Source organism: Schistocerca americana, chromosome 7 (genome assembly GCF_021461395.2).
Source record: "Schistocerca americana isolate TAMUIC-IGC-003095 chromosome 7, iqSchAmer2.1, whole genome shotgun sequence".
NCBI classification, from domain to species: Eukaryota; Metazoa; Arthropoda; class Insecta; order Orthoptera; family Acrididae; genus Schistocerca; species Schistocerca americana.
This window is the reverse complement of record NC_060125.1, coordinates 12,099,232-12,117,093: the sequence shown is the minus strand read 5'-3', so window position 1 is coordinate 12,117,093 and position 17,862 is coordinate 12,099,232.

Below are 17,862 nucleotides of genomic sequence, written 5' to 3'. Positions count from 1 at the left end.
CATTAACTTTTTAACAGAAAAGATTTTGCTTACAGTTCATTTTTAAGTTAACATTTCTAAACTTTTTAACAATCCATATTAAAGCTAGCAATAGTAACTATATTAATAATTGCTACTGTAAACAGTTACACATATGGACATCAGTTTTGAATAATGGGTTTTGAGTGTAAATAATGTTTTATGTAAGTGTTTGTATTGATACTTAAAATTAAATGTCATGTAATGAATGTCCACTGTTTTGTTGGATCAAGTTATTTACGAACGCGATGTACTGTGTTCTTCCATTAGAGAATGAGACTGTATTGTTTATCGGTTTCATTACAAAATGCTAATAAGCTTTTAGTTAGAAAACCTTCTATAACTAGAATTATTAATATGAGAAAAATAGGAACAATGAAGGAACGGAAGATCAGTTGCAGAAACAAGAGTAGCTCTGAGTTGCAAGAGTGGTTGCTTTTCCCACCCATGTAATTAACTGGCATTATCACCACTATTAACTTACCGTGGTTTCACATCTCATCTGTTCATTGTTCCCCATGTCCTGCCCTTGTGTTCACCCTTCCTATTAGACCATATATGCCTCTGTTACTGTAATCGATATGTAAACAATATTTATCACGTGACCTTTTTCTGTTACAGGTTGTAATATTTGACATTGCAGCTTTTGAAAATGGAGCAGGATGTTGTGCCCTCTTTCCTATTGGAGTGTTTCTCTGTGATCAGAATTGGAGGCAGACAATTCACTTGAACTTCCATTGCTATTGTTGATGTCTTTGAATCATGTTGTTTCTTTGTGATTAATAAAAAAATTATACAATCCAATGGTTTCTTCACCTTGTCTTTAAAAATTCCAGACCTATTGTTCAAACACATATTTTGAGAATTATGCATCTGAGCATTTTTGTGGAAAGTGCATTTCACACATACTTTCAAGATAAATTGAATAATGACCCCCATTTTGTGTGTTGGGGAAGATAATTTGATACAGCTAAATGCATATACAGGTACACACATTTGCTCGTGCCTGAGACAAAGTGAGAGTGATTCAAAGGAAGAATTCACTACTTTTTACCTAATTTCTGAATAACTCATACTTTCGTCAGAAATGTCACAATGCAAAGTTGATTAGATAAAGGGACAAAAATGAGAGCAAAATATAATTTGAATATCAGAAAAAATAACCAATTAGTGTTTGTGTAATACTTTACGGCAAGCCTAAAATTAATTTTTAAGCATTGGGATATCTGGGATGGAATAACAATAATATGGAATAGGATAGCTTTCTGCTCCCCACCTAGAGGAGACACTGAGTGGCAGACTGGCACATTGAAGGAAGATTTTTAGATATTAGAAAGTATGGGACAGTCCTCATCTAGCAGGTGTGGTGGTGTGAGGCCGGGGTGGGAGCAGGTAAAGGCCTAGATATGTGAGACAGAGAGACTAGCAAAGGTTTAGGTAACGGGGTTTACAGGAGTGAAGAATATGTCGCAGCTAGAGTTTCTAGGCTTCGTTCCTGTGGCCCCACACCTCAATGCCCTCCCCTGCTCCCATTCCAACCTCACACACTATTACGTCCCCCTAGTACACTTCTCTCTGTCTGTCCACCTCCACACTCCCAACCAGCAGAGACTCCCTATGCTGAGGTGGGCTCTGTCCATTAGATTACACTCGTAAGATGAAAATAAACATTATGCAGCATGAAAGAATTATCTGTGTGGGATGGAAATATGTAGATGTGATGTACGTGCACAGACAAAAAAAAAAAAAATAAATAAATAAATAAATAAATAAAATAAAAATTACAATGTCAGAAAAATTGAATGATTTATTCAAGAGAAAGAGCTTCACAAATTGAGCAAGTTGGTCCACCTCTGACTCTTGAGCAAGTTTGTCATTGATAGATTTGTTGGATGTCCTACTGAGGGACATCAAGCCAAATTCTATCCAAGTGGCACATTGTATTGTCTAAATCATGAGCTGGTTGGGTGGCCCTGCCCATAATGCCGCAGACATACTCAGTTGGGGAGAGATCCCGTGACCTAGCTGGCGAAGATAAGGTGTGGCAAGTATGAAGACAAATTGTGTGTGGGCAGGCATTATCTTGCTGAAATGTAAGCAAATGATGGCTTGTTATGACGAGAAACAAAATGGGGTTTATAATATCGTCAACAGATGTCTGTGTTGTAATGGTGACACAGATGACAACCAAAGAGGTCCTGTTATGAAAAGAAATGGCACAGTAGACCATCAGTCCTCGTTTGGCTGTATGGCAGCCAGCAGCCGGGTTGGTATCGCACTGCTATCTGGTGTGTCCCCAGGCACGTCCCTGGTCTGGAATTGCATTGACTGGAATATAATTGGCTTCAGTGATGAGTCCCACTATGAACTGAGCCTCAATGATCATCACAGATGCGTCTGAAGACGCCCCAGACGGAGGGATACCACCGTGAATGCCACATCCCATATGGTCCAACTACCAGGACTGATGATCTGGGGTGCGATTTCTTTTCGTAACAGATCACTTTTGGTCAACAGACAACTATGCTGTAAGGGTGACATGGATGTCACCCCTACAGCATAGTTGTCTGTTGACAATACTGTACATCCTATTTTGTTTCCCTTCTTGGCAAGCCATACATTGCTTACATTTCAGCAAGATAATGCCTGTCTGCACACAGCTTGTCCTCATGCTTGCCAAACCCTACCTTGGCCAGCAAAGTTGCTGGATCTCTCCCCAATTGAGAATGTAAGGAGCATTATGGGCAGGGCCGTTAGACCACCTCGGGATTTTGACTATCTACAGTGACATTTGAATAGAATTTTTCATGATGTCCCTCTGTTGGACAGCCAACAACTCTATCAGCCAGAGCCAAGCTTGTATAAGGGCCAGAGGTGGACCATCTCATCCAATTTGTGATGTTCTTTCTCTTGAATAAATCATCCAGTTTTTTTCTGAAACTGTAATTATTTTTCTGTCTTCACATGTATGTCACATTTACTGATTTCAGCCCTATTTGGTATTTCGATAATTCCTTCAGTACCTAAGTGTTTTTTTGAGTATATAGTACCTGACAGTTTCTTTTTTTTTCAGTATGCTTGTCTGCTGCCCATTGCCTGCTCTAACTGGTGAGTAGCAATCTGTCCTATTTCATATTGTTAGAATTATCTTTTGACACTCAATATTTATGATGCAAGCAAACTGTTATTGCCACTTGACATGATGGTGAATGGTACTCTGTTAGCCATTGGCACAAATGGATTGACATGATAAAACAAGGGTCCACAGCTATTACAAACTTTTTGAATGTGATAAATACAGCTTACTGCTGTCAATACTTCTGTTAATTACATTTTTGATCGTTTGTTATTTTCAAGCATACATGTCAGGTGCTACGACACCTTTGAATTACTGCAAATGGACAAAGATGACCAGACTCATTTCTCTTCAGTAGAAACAACTATTGACAAGAGAAGAAACTTAATGTCATTCAAATCTACTTTTTCATTGGTAGAGATCTTTCACTCATGGGATTAGCAGCAGAGATTAAAAAGAAGCAGCAGCAAACAGATCCAAGGCATCCATTGTTTGGAACTCATGTTCTTCCATCACAACTCCTTATAATAGTATCAGCTCTGGAGAACTAAGTCCCAATTCATTTTCTTGTAACAAAATAGATTGCCATTACCTTGCAGTTAAAAATGGGAAGCTTTACATGAATGTCCTACATGCAGTTTTTTTATACTTGTGCTCTTTGAGTTCCTGTCCTAGAATACATTAAAATATTAAAAAATGTGTAAATTAATCTTTGAAACAATCCAAACCTTTCAATGGAAACCAGGAAAGACTTAGAAACATTATCATTAAAAAAAAAAAATCAAGGAAAGATAATGTAAGGAACCATCAGGGAAAGTCTGCTGTACCCTTCCTGTTGTGTACTGTGTTATTGTTATTCTTAATTTTTTAAAATTTGATAATGGCCATTAAAGACCATGCAGAATAGCAATTGCACATTACTAGAAGCTGCCTTTGCATTCTTCCTCCAACAGCCCGTTGTATTTGCTCAGTGTAGAAGCCTTTAAAGTTGTTACTCTGGTCGGTCTGAGACGCCGCCTAGATTTAATCCAGCCTGTCAAAGATCCCTTTGTCATTCCCCTGAACTACGTCAGAAACTTAAAGGTTGTTACCAAGAGTATTAAAAATCTGTTTTGTCAACCTGACCTTCAAACTTTCGTCTTCCTGGCTCGACTGGTGCAGGCAGTATTACACTGCTGAAAGATGACATCGCTGTCGGGGAAGACATCAAGCATGAAGGGACACAGGTGATTCACAGCTGTCGGCATGTCTTTGATTACTACATGCAAGTGCAGGAGAATGTCTCCCAAGCACAATGCTGCTCCCACCAGCCAGCATCCGTGGTGTGCTGCACATTTGGAGCTGCCATTCACCTCAATGATGGTTTTTGTGGAGACACCTATCAACCTAGTGTAGCAAAAATGGGATTCACCCAAAGAGCCAACATTTCCATTGATTGATGGTTTAATCCGAATGGTCCTGTGCCCACTGCAATCACAACTGATGATGTTGTTGGGTAGACATGTGAACATGTAGGAGTGGTCTGCTGCGGAGATCCGTGTTCCAGAATTTACAATGAACAGTGTGCTATGGAACACTTGTGCGTGCACTAGCATTGTGCTCTTTCAGCAGAGTTGCTACAAATCACCGTCTATCCTACATTGCAGCCAGACATGCCGCCAAACCCCAAGTACTGTGAAGAGTCATGGATGTCTAACCATTTAGCACCTAGTGATAGATAGCACATGAACATTTGACCAGCATTGCCGCTTTTGAGATGTGTGTCACAGGCTTAGCATAATAATAATCTGCCATATATCAAAATCACTTATCTCAACTGATTTCCCCATTTGCAGCCCATATCTTACCTAAGTGAGCCCCCACCCCCCTCTGCTCTATTTACATATTTTTGTTACCGCATCACATGCCCGCAATGCCACCAGGCAGCATCCAACTTGCAGTGGGCAGTGGTCATAATGTTTTGGCTAATAAGTGTACATTAAGGATCTGACAGCCAATGTGGCCAGCACTATGAGGCTGTTTGCTGATGACGCTATTGTGTATGAGCAAATGTCGCCATTGAGTGACTATAGGAGGATATAAGATGACTTAGACAAAATTTGTGATTGGTGAGATGAATGGAAGCTTACTGTAAATATAAAAAAAATGTAGGTTAATGCAGATGAGAAGGAAAAAATATCCCATGATGTTTGAATACAGCATCAGTAGTATGCTGCTTGACAGTCACGTCAATTAAATACCTAGGCATAATGTTGCAAAGCAGTAAGACATGAAACAAGCAAAATTGGTTGTAGGGAAGGCAAATGGCCAAATAGGTTTATTGCAAGAATTTTAGGAAAGTGTAGCTTATCTGTAAAGGACACAACACTAGTGTGACCCATTCTTTAGCATCGCTTGAGTGTTTGGGATCTGCATGACATTGGATTAAAGGAAGACATTGAACCAATTCAGAGATTTATCACCAGTAAGTTTGATCAGCACATAAGTATTATAGAGATGCTTCATGAACTCAAATAGGAACCCCTGGAGGGAAGATGATATTCATTTCACAAAACACTATTTAACTATTTAGGTACCTCGTACTTGAGGTTGACTGCAGGATGATCCTACAGCCACCAATTTACAATTAATGTAAAGGCCACAAGGACAAGAGAAATTAGGGCTTGTACAGAGGCATATAGACTATTGCTTTTCCTAGCACTATTTGTCAGTGGAACAGGACAAGAAATTACTAAGGTGGCTTGTGGGGTATGTACGTAATTTTAATCAGCATGATAGATACATTTTTGTACATGTTTACTTTCAAGGAACTTTGTTGTGCTGTTCTTTTTTAATAAAAACAAATACAAAGCTCGTGTGGGGTATGTACATAATTTTAATCAGCATGATAGATACATTTTTGTACATGTTTACTTTCAAGGAACTTTGTTGTGCTGTTCTTTTTTTAATAAAAACAAATACAAAGCTCGTGCTTATTCACTCCATTCCTGGCTGATGAAAGTATCTAATGTAATTATCATCTTTCTCATGTTCCCAGTACCTCGGAAACTCTCTGTCAATTGTATTTCTTTTTATTTGGCATTTATGGCGTGGACATCTTGGAATTCACGAGCATCTATTCTGTTATCAGAAACATTACATTCTCTTCAGACCATTCTGCTGCTCAAAGATCTTGAGTTGAAGACAAAAGTTCACTGATGAAACACCAGAATTTAGCTCTTTCTCTCCTGCTCTCACCAATGCAGAGATGATGGAGACTTCGTTTGACAGTTCATCAAAGGACTGATAATGGGCAGAACATGAGTGAACACCTGTGAATGCTAACCAAATGCAACAGAATGGTGTCTGCTTGTGCTCAGCTACTGTTCAGAGCCATAGATAATTCTTGTTCATTTGTGTCCGCTCCAGTGAAAAATGTGTTTCAGACCTGCAGTCCAGTCTTTTAAGTTTAGCAGGCAGATGGATCGGTCATGTTTTGGGCCAGTATGGTATACAGATGTCTGACACATCTCATTTCTAATAAGGCTATTTGAGGGCTGTGCAATATGATGATAGGATCCTCGAACCTACTGTCCTGTCATATAGTCGACATTTGGATGATCATTGGTTGTGTTTCAAGATGACAATGCACAAGTACACCATGGGATACGAATGATGGAGGAAATCAAAGTCAAAATGAGGGCAGCTCAGTCTGTATTATTGTAAAATATTAGGAGAGAGAGAGTCACAGACATGATATGCGAGTTGAGATGGTAATCACAAAAAGAAATACTTTTTTGCTGTGGCAAGATCTTTTCACAAAATTCCAGTCTCCAACTTCATCCTCCAAATGCAAAAACATTTTAATTTTCATAGCACTCACCTTCATAGGGAAAAATGATCGTTATAATAAAACACAAGAAATCAGAGATCACACAGAGCGATTTAAGTGTTACTTTTCCCCACACATTGTTCAAGAGTGGAACGGTAGAGAAACAGTATGGAAGTGGTTTGATAAATCCTCTGTCAGGCACTGAGCTGTGAAATGCAGAGTAGTCATATAGATGCAGACATTTCATATCCCATAAGCACGGTGGTTGTGGAGGTCTAGTGGGTAGCGCACTAGACTCCAATCAGGAGGTCCTGGGCTCGATTCCCCATAAAACATAAAAGGTGGGGAATTTTCCTTGTTCCAGTGACTGCAGGATGGCCCCCAGGTGACGCCAACCTGCTATCAGGTGACTCCTGGGGATATTTCCCAGGGGTAAAAGGAAGCTGGGGTGATAGGCCATTAACCCTCTCCCTCCTAGTGCCACAGTGAACAAAGGCTGCACCCTACCTGCTGTCAGGACAACAGCCCAGTCACTGCCTGTCATCATAGACCTTACTTTTACTTTTATGTTGTATGCATCTGAACAATTACTTTAACACAGAACAAATACAGAAATGAACAAGACCAGAATAATTAACATATTCTGTTGGATTTTCTGTTGCGGCTATATCATAAATTAAACAACAGCAGAAAGACATCTTCAATCAATTCTCTAAAATTCATGACATAAAAGTATTGTATAAATCATTAAAACTCTACTGTACTCTATCGAAATTGTAATACTCCTGGGTAGATGCCAACGTTAGCATGCAGCTAGAGCCAGTGTGGACATGGTTTTTAGGCTGTTGTCCACATCCGACTAGATGAATAGCAGACTGGTATGCACACCCCACATCAGTTACATGATCCTCAAACATTTTGAAAACATTCTCACACTTTCACACACGATAATATTAGATACATACAGATACAGGGTACATAACTTTCACTCTGGTGTGGGTTGGAAGGGGGGGGAGGGGGGGGGGGGAGGTGGCATGGAAAGGGCATCTGGCCACAATTTACCACTAATACTGCCAAATCCACATTAACATGCTGAGACTGTGATAGCAGGGGATAAAGACTAAGAAAAAGAAAAAGTAAAATGTATCAAAGTTGTGAGGTAAAAGTCTGTGCCCACTGCCAGAAGAAAATTCACTCTAGATTTAATGTTGCAACAGTGCATATGGAGTACATGAAATGATCACATTTACAGATCAATACTGCAAATGCTTCTCAGCTAGCATGTATCGACCCGTGCCAAAACACACACATTAGTACGTGGTGTAGCCCTCACTGGTGACAATGCAGGCACTGACTACGGCATTCAGTCGATAGTACAGATGGCAAAAACTGTCCTGAGATAAATTATGTCACACATGCTCACTCTGTTCAGATAGTTATGTAAGAGTTGTTGGTTGACAAGTTGCATGAGTCACTTCTCATCCCATGTTCCCACATGTGCTCAGTTGGAGACAAACTCGTAGAACATGCTGGCCCGGGAAGTCACTGCTCATCTTTCTGAGAACACTGAGTTTCATGGGCAGCGTGTGGGTCCTCACTATACTGTTGGAACAGTACATTACCTTCCAGTTACAAGAATGCAAAAATAACAGGTGTAACATCATTCTGCATGTACCAAGTGCAGAAACACCACAGATGAATGAGAGTTGTAGTTTATCGCACCACAGACCATAAGGCCTGGGGTGGGGCCACTGTATCTTGGGCAAATGCACTCTACAAGAGAGTGCTCACCAGATTTATGTCATTTGCTGATATGACCATCACTTGTGTGTGAGCGGAATCTGCTTTCATCACTTACAACCATGGCGTGCCATGCCATCCTCAAAGAGATCCTCTAATGGCACCACTCGAACCATGCATGTCAGTGCTGAGGCACGATTGGAAGACAGGATAGATGTGTGCACGTCCGTAACGCAACTGGCAATAACTGCTTCGCAACAGTTTGTGTTGACACATCTGGGGCTCACAAGACCTTTTATCTGTGCTGTGGTAGCCGTACGATCTGCAACTGCTGCCCTTTCAGTACAACAATCCTAGTGAGCATCTGTGCTGTGTGGATGTCCAGAACCTCGATTACGTGTGTGAGAATGTTTACGTGACTACTGATACTAGCAGCGTTGCATAACTGATGCAGCACATCCAACTTGTGTGGAAATTCCCCCGAAAGGACCATCCTGCCACTCGGAAGCCCACAATTTTACCCCTTTTTAAACTGACTCGTTGGCTATAAGAATCACGAGTGTGCCTTCCTGGCATGGTTGCCTGCTTGCTTCACATGTCTGCATCACACTGGCTGTGAGCATTTCCTATTAAAGGGTAGACACATATAGCACTCTGATAGCTATGCCATTACACTATCTGTTGGCGGATGACACTGAAACCATTGCCAGTACATCTACTACTCCCAGGTGACATACGTTGTCATCGGAACAAAATTGACATTGTATTTCCAGGTGTACAATATAAGCTGTATCAGCAGAAATATGTGACTAAAAAGATGCTAGCCTTACATTATTCTTGCACATTATCATTATCTTTGATGTTAATATGACAAGAAACATGAAAAATGCAATATCGAAAGTGAAGTTCATGGGAGAGATCTATGAACTGTTCAAAGTAAAGACAGGAGTGAGGCATGAGGAGAAAATAATCAGGACATGGGACAAAAGAGACAGATGGGTGAAGACTGAACCGTCGCCCTCCAAGTGCCGTGCCAAACAAAGAAAGTTGATGATTGAAATTTTAAGAACCTGCTCCAGCAAAATGCTTTTGCTTTATTGACTGCCACCCTAATTCACATGCGATATCTGTGGCATGCACTTTCCTGTTTGCTAATAATACAAAATGAGCTGCCCTTCTTTGAACTTTTAAATGATGTCCTCTGTCAGTCCTATCTGGTAAGGATCCCACACCATGCAGAATACTCCAAAAGAGGACTGACAAGTATAGTTGTAGATAGTCTCTTTAGTAATCCTAATCTTCTAAATGTTTTACTATTAAATCACAGTCTTTTGTTTGCTTTCCCACCGCATTATCTATGTGAGCATTCCAATTTAAGTTATTTGTAAATGTAATTCCTAAGTATTCAGTAGACTTCACAGCCTTTAGATCTGCGTGAATTATCGTGTAACCAAAATTTAGTAGATGCCTTTTACTACTCATGCGGATGACATAACAATTTTTATTATTTAAGGTCAGTTACCACTTTTTGCATCATATGGATAGGTAGCCTAAATCATTTTGCAGTTCATTTTGATCATCTGATCGCTTTACAAGACAGTAAATGATTTGCAAGACTGTAAATGATAGCATCATCTAAGAGGACTGCTCAGATTCTCTCTTAAATTGTTAATGAATATCAGCAACAGCAGGTGGTCTATAACACTTCCTTGAGGAATGTCAGATATCACTTCTGTTTTACTTGACGATTTTCCATCAATTAATATGAACTGTGACCTTTCTGACAGGAAACCACACATCCAGTTGCACAACTGAGACAATACACCATAGGCACACAATATGATTAGAAAATGCTTGTGAGGAACTGTTTCAAAAAGTCTTCTGGAAATCTACAAATATGGAATCAATTTGAGATCCCCAGTCGACAGCACTTATTACTTTGTGTGACTAAAGAGCTAGCTGTGCTTTAAAAGGTCGATATTTCTGAATCTATCTTGGCTATTTATCAATGAATCATTATCTTTCAGATAATTCAAAATATTCAAACACAATATATGTTCCAAAATCCTAATGCAAATCAACATTAGTGATATGAGTCTGTTATTTAGTAGATTACTCCTCTTTTCTTTCTTGAGCATTGGTGTGACCTGAGCAACTTTTCAGTCTCTAGGTATGGATCTTTATCAAATGAGCGGCTATATATGATTTCTAATGGAGCTATTGTATCAGCATTCTCTGAAAGAAACATAATTGCTTTATGACACTGAGGAGAGCTACTACTAAGTTACTCACAGTTGCAGTTGTTCTTGATTTGAATACTGCAATATTTACTTTGTTGTCTTTGGTGAAGAAATTTCAGAAATCCGTGTTTAGTAACCCTGCTTTAGTAGCACTGCCATCAGTAACATTACCACAGCTATTGCACAGTGATGGTATTGGTTGTGTCTTGACATTGGTGTACTACACATTCAACGTGAACCTCTTTGGATTTTCTTCCAGATTTCAAAACGAAGTTTCACTATGGGAACTATTAAACACATCTTGCACTGAAACCCACCCTAAGTTTCGAGCTTCAGTAAAACATTGCTAATCTTGGAGATTTTGCATTCTTTTAAATTTTGACATGCTGTTTTTCATTGCTTCTGCAGCTGAGTTTTGACATATTTTGTGCACCACCCTTTTAATTTATTTGGTATCCTTTCAATTTATTTGGTATATATCTCTTAATTGATGTCGATACTATTTCTCTGAATTTAAACCATCTCTGGTCTACACTTACATAGTCAGACTTGAAGGAGTAGAGACTTAGTAGAGACCGTCTTCTTGGAAGGCATCAAGTTAATTTTTATCTGCTTTCTCATTAAATGCCTTATTGTGTAGGGCTGGAAATTAATAGAGATAAGGCAAACAGAATGTGCAAAGTAAGTGGAAATTACTCGTCTCTTCCCCGATTACAGTGCAATAGAAGATATTACAAGATGTTGACAGATTGCCATATCTCGGTAGCTTTATATGTAATAATGAGGTCACAGATGCAGAAATCACCAGCAGAACTGGAAAATCGGTCCATATGGCAATTAGGTCTGTAATATGTCAACAAAGCTTTGACTGTACTCCTTTATCGTTTATATGTGTGAGACTTGGAAAATGTCAGTAAAATCAGCACACAGTCTCCATATTTTTCACCAACAATGCTATAGATGAATTCTGAAGATGTTAACCCAACCAAGTTACAAACGATGAAGTGCTGAGAATACGAGGTCTACACAGCCTGCACAAACTTAATGTTGAAAGAAGACTGAAGATTGCAGGTTATGTTCTATGCATGTAAGGTGGAAGAATCCCAAAATCAACACTGTTGTGGAAATCAATGGACAGATACAGATGTACAGGAAGACCTGTTAACACCTGGAACTTTTGCAATGAATCTTCAATGCATGGACACAAACTTGGAGGAAGGTGAGAACTTGGCAGCTGATCGAGTGAACTCTGTGAAACCAGTTCCTTGTATGGTACACAGTAAATCTGAGTAAGTTAGTAAGTAAGTAAGTAAGTAAGTAAAGTAAGTACAACTGGGGATTTTGCAAAACTGTTGGATGATAGATATTATTGTCTAGATTTGACACTGTTGGACTTCTACCTTTTCCTTGATGTGTATTCTTCAAATTGTGAGTTTTATCAGAAAGCTGATAGGTACTTACCAACCAACCTTCCCTCACATGAACTGACATTGTCTCTTTATAAATTCTACTGTGCTAACAATCATCCACTGAGAATCCTCGACTAGGTCTCCGCAGCTCAAATGAGCCAGTTTCTTTTAAATATCTGTCTTTGGCTATAATTGTCTTCCAAGTATGGTGACACAACATCCTGTCATGAAACATTTGGCTTTACACTTTTTTACTTTTCTGGACACTGCCTTTTTCTGCACTGTGCACTAAATACACTATGTGAGTAACGCCCAATCTCCAACAACCAATCGTGAACTGTAAACAGTTGTAAACTCTACCAAGGCACATAACAAACAATTAACATTTGTGTTTTAGTGTTCTAAGCTGTGAGGTCATCAGTGGACAAATAATTTAGTACTTATTCCTGGACAGCCATAGTGGCCGTGCGGTTCTAGGCGCTACAGTCTGGAACCGAGTGACCACTACGTTCGCAGGTTTGAATCCTGCCTCGGGCATGGATGTGTGTGATGTCCTTAGGTTAGTTAGGTTTAATTAGTTCTAAGTTCTAGGCGACTGATTACCTCAGAAGTCGCATAGTGCTCAGAGGCATTCGAACCTATTCCTGACGTGCTGTTGTTTGGAACAACAACTGACATGATCCAAAATATTACTTTCTTTTATTATAGCTTCACTTTTATTTTGTCTAATGATTACTAATTTCAGTATCAAATTCCATCATCAAGCCACTATATGATCAGAAAGCATAGTGTATCGTTAAAATATTGTTTAATAAACAGATTACCATTATATCATCATTCCTTAAAATAATGTCCAAAGTGGAAGGACAGATGATTAATTTTGAGTATATACAAAAGTCAGAGTACTGAACCGGATATGAAAGAAGGAAAACCAGAAGGGCAGTGAGAGACGGGTGCCTTCTATCACCTTACTTCCTTAATATGTTCATCAAGGAAGTAATAACAACAACAAAGAAAAGATGACCAGAATCAAAAGGTAATTTCTGGAATACGCCAAGGAAATGTGATAGGATCATTACATTTACAATGTATATAAATGATCCAGTAGAAAGTGTCAGAGGCTCCTTAATATTGTTCACAGGTACTACACTTGTCCATCAGAAAGTAGCAACAACAGATGGCAGTATCAATTAGCACAATGACCTGCAGAGGATTGGTGAATGATGCAGGCTCTGGCAGTTGACCCTGCACATAAATAAATGTAACATATCACACACACACACACACACACACACACACAGGAAAAGAAATCCAATACTGTACAACTACACTATTAATGACAAATTGCTGGAAACAGAATCTACCATAAAATATCTAGAAGTAACTATCCAGAGCAACCTTAAAGTGGAATGACGACATAAAACAGCAATAGAAAAGCAGATGCCAGACTAAGATTCTCAGGAAGAATCTTAAGTGAATGTAAATTACCCCCATGTCCTTACCCAGTAGGACTGACAGAAGAGAGAAAGAAGATCCAATGAAGTGCGGAGTGTTTTGTCACAGGATCATTTAGTCACTGTGAGATCATTACAGAGATGCTCAGCAAACTCCAGTGGTAGATGCCATAAGAGAGCAGTTGTGCATCACGGAAAGATTTACTACCCAAATTTTGAGAGAGTAGTTTCTGAGAAGAGTCTGACAACATAATAGTTTCTCTCATATACAATTCACGAAATGATCACGAGAAGAAAATTTGAGAAGTTAGAGATAATACAGAAGCGTACTGACAGTCATTCTTCCCAAGCACTGTTCACAAGTGGAACAAGGCAGAGGGGATCAGTTGGTGGCATGAGACGTACCCCCTGCCACACACAGTTAGGTGGTTTTTGGAGCATGATGTCGATATGGAAATTTAATTGCATGCATATACACTGCAGATTGATGACATCACAATAGTAAATCAAAGTAGGAACTAAATAAAATGTTTCAGGCCTTAAATCAAGAAGTGGTAAAACTAAAGCTAAAAATGAATACAAAGAAGACAAAAGTTATGGCTACGGACAAGAAAGGAGGTGGAGGTAGAACTGACACAAGAACAGGCAATGAGCAACTCAAGAAAGGAACTGAAATTCAGTATCTCAGTAGCATTTTGCAAGAAAACAATCAATATTTCAAAGCATTCAAGAAAAGAATAGCACAGGTGAAGAGTTCCTTCCAAAATAAGAAGAAGCTGCAACTGAATAAACATATCAGCTTCCACATTAAGAAAATATTTGTAAAGACCTTTGTGTGGAGTGTTCTGACACACAGATGCAAAATCTGTACAATAGAAAAGCCAAAGGAAGCTCGCCTCAAACCTGCTGAAATGTGGTTCTGGAGGAGAAATACAAGAACTAGCTGCATTGACAGAAAAATCAAAGGAAATAGGAGAGAAGAAAGTTATAATCCAGGGCAAAGCAAAATACACTGGACACTTAACTGGAGATGATAATCTTTTAACAAACATTTCTGAAGGCAAAATTGTAGGTAAGAAAACAAGGGGATGACTGAGAACATCCTACTTAAACAATATGATCAATGAATGGTATTTTCATCACGCATGGAGATGAAGACAACTGCTGGAGAGAGGAAGCTGTGGCTGCAGAGACAAGGTTTAACCTTTTGGAAGAGTAAGGACAAACTAATACAAAATATGAGTCTGCATGGTAGCTACATATGGAATAAATGACAACTTCTTGTGTGCAGTCATCTAGTCTCTTACCCCAGTAGGTGTCTTATCTACTAAAAGTAAAGGTCACTGTTGTGCTTTCAATAGATGTGAACTGCACCCTGAAAATGGTATGTCTAGTTTGCAGTTGTACAGAAGCTTTTTATTTTGCAAAATGGTTCAAATGGCTCTAAGCACTATGGGACTTAACATCTGAGGTCATCAGTCCCCCAGACGTAGAACTACTTAAACCTAACTAACCTAAGGACATCCCTGCCTGAGTTAGGATTCGAACCCGCGACCGTAGCAGCAGCACGGTTCCGGACTGAAGTGCCTAGAACCGCTTGGCCACAGTGGTCAGCTTTTATTTTGCAAAGAAATTTTTGATAATAAGATGAACTGATGCTGGTACTCGCTACTGAAACCAGTAGTACTTAGACACAACAAAAATGTGACTACAGAATTAAGAATAATTTTTCCAAACTATGGAGTATTTTTTTCAAATCAACACCACAATAGAGGAAACTTATTTTAAACTAAATACACAAAAGAAAAAAAGAGAAACTGTAAAGATCTTGAGTCTCATAAGACTCTCCTGGGAGGAAAATATAAGATATTTAATTGGTAAACTTGCAAGGCATACTTTTTTATGTTGTATAAACTATGAAACTGTTAGCATCGTCAGCTAAAATTTACTTCTTCTGTCTTAATATACCTTCCTTCACTTACAGCTGCAGTGTGGAGACAGGGGTGAGGGTGGGAGCAGGGATGGGGGTGAGGGTGAGGGCGTACTGCTTTAAAATGGTGATTATTGTATTGATATTCTTAACAACAGATTTATATCTTTTGCTTATGAAAGTCTGCATGCGATGACAGCTGCACTAGTAATACCTTCACAGGGTTGTATTCAAGTTGCAAGGCTAGATCTATGCCAGCCATGACACGCTCCCAGCCTTTCCTCCTCATGATCTGGTTGTAGCGTCGGGTCTGCAGGGTGTCTAAGCTGATGTTCAGACCGTCAAGCCCTGCCCTCTGCAAGGCAACCAGCTGTCTTGTCAACATGAGGCCATCGTTTGTCATTAAGACACTTTTGAGATCTTTCATTTCCTTCAAGGCACCTGTGAAACAGCAAATTATTCTAAAGAAACTGAAACAAATAATTTGTAACATTGCTGCTGCATATGAAACAAAACTCCAGTTGATAAATTGAAAATACAAATTCCTTAAAAGTTAACTGTACATTTGCCCTAATACCAAGAGATATGAAGGGTAAATAAACTGAAGTGAAGAATGCAAGTTAAGATAGCAACGAAAAAATAATTAGAGGCATAAGATCACCTACTGCAACAGGGAAATGGGAATCAATATGAACCATTACCCATCTACTGTCAACTCATTCCATGTCTCCATGCACACTGTATAAACCACTGTGGGTTGTACGACAAAGTACATTGTTGTACCACACATTACGGTTTTTCCCCATTCAATGCTCATGTGGAGTGTGGGAAGAATGATTCTTTAAATGGTTCTGTGCATGCTGTAATTAATCTTGCCTTCATGGTCCCTATAGGAGTGATACATATGCGGTTATTGTATAATCCCTAAATACCTCACTTAATACAGGTTCCTGAAATTTCATAAGTTAGGTTTTGTCATATATTTGGCATCTATCTTCACTTGTCTGGCATTTCCAATTTTTAGTAGCTTCTTGATGCTCTCCCATGCATCAAATAAATCTATGATCAATCATGCTACACTATTTTGTATACATTCAATGTCTGCCATTAGCCTTATTTGTTATGGGTCGTACTTAAACAATATTCTAGAATGGGCCACACAAGTATTTTGTAAGCAATGTCCTCTATAGACTGATTGCATTTTCCAGTATCTTACCAATGAATTGAAGTCTGCATTCTGCTTTGCCTACAAGTGAGTCTACGTCACCATTTCATTTCATCCAGATATTTGTATTAGTTGACCAATTAAAACTGTGATTATTTTAATAATGTAGTCATACAATACTGTCTTTTTTTTGTTTTGTGATGTGCTCCAAATTACATTTCTGAAAACTTAAACTCAGTTGCCTATCTTTGGACCAAATTGAAATGTTATGATCTGACTCAAATTTGTGCAGATTTTTTTCAGGCAATAATTCATTATAGACAACTCTATCATCCAGGAAAAGTATGAGGTTCCTTATAATATCGTCTTCCAGAACATTAAGGTACAACATAAATGTAATGGTATAAATTACTATAATTGTATAAATAAGTTTATAAGTGTGTAAAATACATTGAACTATTTGTTACAACAAAATATTGTACCGGTATACTCAGCAAGATGTTAAATCAGCAGATAGCTACATTTTATGTTCAACATTTTGTGTACAGCATATATGCTGGAAAGGATTTATACCCAAATTAAATAAATCTGAAGAAATGGTAGTGTGTGTCTGGAAAAAAAATCCGTAAAAACTCATACAGTCCAATTTGCTATTATGTCACTGTTACTGAAATATAATACAAAGTAACTGAATTTGATGAACATTCTCAGAGTGCAATATGCCTCAGAGTGAAATGCACAGTAATGTCAACATTATTTTTCAAGGCTATGTTTGTGAAAATGGATGAAAGCAAACCACACATTTTGTTCTCAATCTGCGGAAGCATTATGCACTGTGAAACACTGTACTGCTGTTCTACATAAAAGCTGTCTCATTGCCAACATCTTTCCCCTGCTGGCTGTTCTACACTTCTCATCATTGATTCAACACGTTGTAAGATATTTTATGCTGTATGACACCACAGTCCAGTCTGGTTAGGACAGCATAAAAATAATATATGAATTTCAGTATTGAAACT